We start from the raw sequence: 6,000 nt of genomic DNA on the forward strand, positions 1-6,000 counted from the left end.
TCAATCACCATCTCCTTTTTGCAATTCCAAGAACCGTAGCTGACTCCTCTACCTAATCACCCTTTTCATTCTTCAAATGAATTGAAAGCTCCAAGAGAAGTGAGCACCAGACCCACCATTTCATACCATGAAGCTAGAGAGAGGCAATGCAATATTTAGATGAAAAAAAACGTTACTCCACTGGGAAGACAAAAAAAAATGTTGCAGCCAAAATGGAAATGAAAGAGAAAAATTCTTTCTTCATTCAACCAATTCCCATCACCAAAAACATTGTTCCAAGAACATTGCAGCCGAGAGAGTGTGTGTGTTTTGCAATGTGTCGGCTGTAGCTCTTTTAGCAAGACCATGTGCCCTCCAAAAAATGAGGTGGGGTCTACCCATAAGAAAAACCCTAGGCCATGTGTCCAACAAATTTGGGCTCTCATATTTTTAATGGCCCAATGTGCAAAGGTTGTCTAAAAAAAACTATACTTTTAAATTACACATTGATTAACTGTAAACTACTAAATTAAAATATAACTAATTTTAGATTGCCCAAATGCAAATAATTAGCTCAGAATTGTATCTCCAAAATTTTCCCTAAAATTAAAAATGCAAATAATTAGCTCAGAATTTTCAAATTAATTAAAATTAGAATTTCCAGTCAAATTAAGAACAATTAGGAAAAACAGGAAAATATCGGACATTTAAGCAGAATTCCCTAATTAATACTAGCACAATAAACTAAGTGAAGTCGAGAAAATATTGACTCATCAAAATAGACCACACTTAGTCTTTTTCACTCTTGGGAAAAATCAAGACGCAAATCAGGGAACAACTTAGAGGACATCAGGGAATTGACACAGACTCATCACACAAAAAATAAAGACTAACAAGGACAGAAACAAACAAAATTACAGTCCTCAAGAAATCTGGACAAGGAAAAGTAGTAGACAGTATCCACACAGAATCAAGGAAATCAAATAATCAGAGAAATCATCCAAGCAATTCAAAGCATGACAAAATGATCAATCCGCTCAAGAGGTGAATTAAAAGCAATAGAACCTCACAGATGCACACTATCGGTGTTTCTCTCAAGTGTCTAGGATAAGCTATGTCAACTCAATGTAGTCAAGAAAGCAAGCAACAAACAGTCTTGGCAAGCCTCTAATATCAACACTCAAAACATATGCATGTTCAAATCAAAAGGTCTTTTATGGATGTAATGGGGCCAAGGAAAAGGAAGGATAAATATGGATGAGAAGCTACAAACCAAAAGAAATAGAGGAGCAATAGGGAACAAGTGTAAACACATTCAAACACACCCAAAACCTCTAATTCAATCCTCTTCTTGACTCCATTATTCACACAACAATTTTTTAATTTTTCTCATTTTTCTGTATTTTTTCTTTTTTTTTCATCTTGTCTCTTTTCTTTTCTCTCTATTTAGGACACAAATCTAAGAGACAAGATACACAACATATTTACAAAACGAAACAAGAAGAGGAGCCAACTAACCAATTCATCAAAATCTCCCAGGAGACTACACTTATTCCCAAAACAATTTCAAAGCTCAAAAATTCCCTAAGGTTAAGGTAATCATGGTTTTTCACTTAAGGGTAATTAATGAGCTTGTAAACAAAGAACTGGGGAAAGTAGAGGCTCAAAAGGGGTTATCAATGGATCAAAACAGGGTAGGCTCATTTGGCTAGAGAGGCTCAAGAACAAAAATTGCCTTTATCACTTTCAACCATGCATATCAATCAAGAATCATCAACAAGAGTCAAGCCAAGGCATATGTGTAAGCAATCAAGAGACATATCACACACAAGAAAGAATATAAAGTGGCTCAATTCTCACACAGGGTATTTCTGTCACAGTCAATTCAACTCTCAGAGAAAAGCAAGGGTATCCAACAAATCAGAGTATCAATGAAGTGAAAGACAAGTCTACAACCTAAACCAAGTCCAGAAATCAAGAGAAACATGCAAAACTGTACACAAGACACAACAAAACTACCTACAAAACAAAAAAGTTAACACCTAGAAAAGAAAAAATTTAACAAAGAAAATTCAGAATCTCCCCCAATAGACCACACTTAAACTACACAATGTCCTCAGTGTGTCACAATCATCAGATCAGAAATCAGAACAATCAACAGATCATGGACAAGTGCACTAAAAGCGGGAAAAAGAGGAGAAGGGAAAAGGAAACTCCCCTGGTCATGGTGGCAGTTGGCAATTTTGGACTTTGAGGGAGATGTCTTCCACCACAGGAGTCTGCAAAGAAGTCTTGAGGAGGAAGTTCTTCAGTCTCCAAATTTGATCAAGTAGGGAGATGTCCTCCACAACTGGATCCAAGAAGTGGTGATTGTTGATGAGTGGATTCAGTTGGTGCCTATTAATCTTCAAATTGTTGTGTATATTGACACCCTTATCTTCCACTGTGGGTGTGCGTTGATCAAATTCATATGTACCTCCTGCAACATGGTTAGTGCAATGTGGCTCCACAGAAATGACATGCAGAGGTATAACACCCAATCTCAGTGTAACAAGCTGACCCTCAGATATACCCTCAGAACATGAATCAAGTTCAAATTTAGAAGCAGTATCAACAATAGGCTCAGATTCATGTTTAGTGCATGGAGAACAAAGATTCAGAAAAGATGGCAAAAGTTGTTTCTCATCATGCAGAGAGGGAGAATTAAAAACAGGCTCATCAACAACATAATCATCAACATACCTATCACTAGCATCATCATCAACAGCAAAATCAATCATAGGTATGTTTACCTCCACTTCCCTAAAGATTGGTAGGGTGGTGGAAGGTGAAGATGGTCTACCTCTCTCAGAGGTGTTGTTTATATCTGCCTGTTTCTGAACATTTTCATTAGATTCACAGTTAGTATCAACAATCATAAAGTTGGAAGCTGGTTGTATCACAAAATTGATCTCAACACAAATAGAGCAAGAACCAGCTTCACAACTACATTTAAAATTTTCAGAAAACTGCGAAAGATCAAAATTTAATCCTGAGTCTAAAGCATCTTCAGTTTTCACAGTTTCTATATTAAAATATCACTAGCATGTGAATCTACAGCAGTATCAAGAATATTTGAATGCATAAACAACTCAGGCAAAGTAAGTGGGATTTCAAGTTTAGAGAAAACCTGTATTGATTCATGATTCATCTCACCAATAACAGCAGAATGAGCAACTGCATCCTCAAGTGCAAGAGGGAAGACATAAGAGGGTGAGAAAGTAGATGGCGCAGTAGAAAACTCATGACTCCGTTCCCCATCTCTTATGTGAATGGCACTGACATCATCTGGAAGTTGAACAGTCTGGAATGATGATTCCTCTAAAATTTGAGACTGTTCCTCGGTGCACTGCGCGACCATCTTCCCCCACAACTCATTCAATGTAGGCTCAAAAGAAGTAGAAGATTTGGCAGGTGCCTTTTGCTGTTGTTGTTGCCTATGATTTTTCTGTTTTGGCTGCCTGTTATTGTAGATGTTGGTAGCATAAGCTTGAGGGTCGTCATGAGAAACAGGGTGCTCCAAAGAAGGATAGACATTCGTATAGTGGTCACTGGAAGGACATATAGCACACAGTCGTGCAACAGATGCAGATGGAGATGCTGGTCTCTGGTTGGATGACAACTGTGTCACCAAACTCACAAGAGAATCAAGCTTGCTTTCCAATTTCCTACCAGCAGTTGATGAAGAATGGGAAGGCTCATGAAGTTGCAGCTACTGTGGTTCCTGAACAGGTGGAGAAGGCATACAAGAATTCGGAAATGGTTGATATTATTGTGGAGCATCATACCATCCCAAGCTAGGGTCATTCCATCCAGGATCGTTACTGTGACTATACTGAGCAGGGAAAAATTTATCCAAGAACGTATGCTTAAGATCTTCCCAAGAAGTGATGGATCCTGGAGGAAGAGAATACAGCCAAGCCCTTGTTGCTTCTTGTAATGAATGCGGAAATGCCCTTAAAAACATGTCTTCATCTGGGACATCTGGAGGTTTCATTAAAGAGCATAATGTGTATAACTCCTCCAAATGTCTATGTGGGCATTCACCTGCAAAACCATGAAACCTAGGCAGCAAATGTATCAGTCCAGTATTGAAAACACAACGAACATCCTCCGCATCAAGTGGAAACGACTCCCTAGGAGCACTCTCATGAGATGGAGGAGGAACCTTACTGTTCTCAGCATGGAAATCAACAGGAGGATCATAATCATAGGCATAGGCAGAAGAAACAGTATCCACATAACCAAAATAGATAGACATGGGAAAGAAGGGGGAAAAGAAGAATGCAATGAAAATATGCAACTAAAGCTACCTAAATGCAACACACAATGACAAACACACAAAACAGAACATCACACTCACAAAACAAGACAAGACACAACATACACTAACATAACAAAAGACCTAAAACCGAACCGTTGGTCCCCGGCAACGGCGTCAAAATTTTTGGGTGGCGCACCCCATGCAAAATTTAATGTGCATAAACAATGCAGTATAGACTAGGAGTGACTCCTAGGTCGTCTCTCAAGGACCAAATGTGGTTCAAAATTAGGTCAGACACGAAGTGGGGGGTTGTCAAAAGGTTTTGTGAATGCGGATGAATTAAAACACAGATGCAAACAGAAAGGTAAACACAAATGTACAAACGGAATCAAATACAAAATAAAAGCAGTTGGTCATTAACTCAATTACTATGTTTCCAATCACAGATTAACGACAAGTACACACTACTCTAATCCAAATCCGACACGAATCACCCAACTAAGCGAAGGCTAATTCGGTCTTCAAAATTACAGACTAAGCGAATGCAACGCACAAAATTAATCAATCATCCACCATACACTCTAATCAACTAAGCGAAGAATTGACACCGATTAGGCAACTAAGCGTATACCTAATCGCAGGCAGACAACAGATTAAATATTGANCANNATNAAAGCAGNAGTATGACAATTNAAGTTCAAAAGTCTCAGGGAAGCAAAGTAACTTTCTTAACAACCAACTAGACTAACCTAAGCTAACATCATAATTAAATTAACACAATCGAACAGAACAGACATCACGGTGAACGAAAAATATTAAACCAAACACGATAGATAGCATAGTAAATGAAAACAGTAAATTAAACAATCTTGAAGCAAAATACATGAACTAATTGACATAAACTAGAAAAATCTGAAAACTCATCTAATTCTTTGAAGAAAAACAATGCAGGAGCGTGAATCAGGGGACAAACCCAAACATCCGTGCAACTACCTTCTAGTTTTTTTAAAAAGAAAGAAAAGTTCATCCAGCATGCACCGCTTCCTTGTTGCTTCAAATTAAAATATTATCTTAGAATTCAATCACCTTCAATGTTGCCCCATTTCTCCCATTGAAAAGCAAATAAAAGCACCACTTCTAGAAGCCAAAATAAAAGCAATCCCCGGTGCTTCCAATCAAATGTGGCTCCGTGCAGCTCCTATCTAATACAAAATAAAAGTTTTGTCTAAAGAAAATAAGTCCCAAGGGAAGTTAATTACCGAGTCCCTCTAGCAGCAGCCAAATGAAGGTGCACCTTAATATTTTAAAATAACATCAACACTACATTCTCCAAAGAAAATAAATCAACATGTGTTTTTTTAGTTGGCCGGGAGCACTTAAACAAACATACACCTACTTCTAAATTAACCTCCTAAAGAAAAGAAATGAGAACCAGCACCGTGAGCTACTTTCTAATCAATCTCCGAATGCATCTCCAAGAAAAGAAAACTAATTGTTCCTGCAGTGAGTGTCTCCGAGTCTTCCTACACCGTTTCCTACTACTAACCGTTTGGTCTTGCATTCTTCGTGTTCGATTTCTGTTGATCTGGGGTACGACGTCTCCAGTCAGATCCGGCCAGGTTACTGCTAATGGCACTCCGACGCTCAAGTCAGTGCTCGGTACTTTAATGTCAGGGATAGAGATAGAAAGAGAGTGAAATAAATGTGCATTAAATATG

The sequence above is a fragment of the Vigna radiata genome, unplaced genomic scaffold, assembly GCF_000741045.1.
Source record: "Vigna radiata var. radiata cultivar VC1973A unplaced genomic scaffold, Vradiata_ver6 scaffold_91, whole genome shotgun sequence".
In the NCBI taxonomy this organism is placed as follows: domain Eukaryota; kingdom Viridiplantae; phylum Streptophyta; class Magnoliopsida; order Fabales; family Fabaceae; genus Vigna; species Vigna radiata.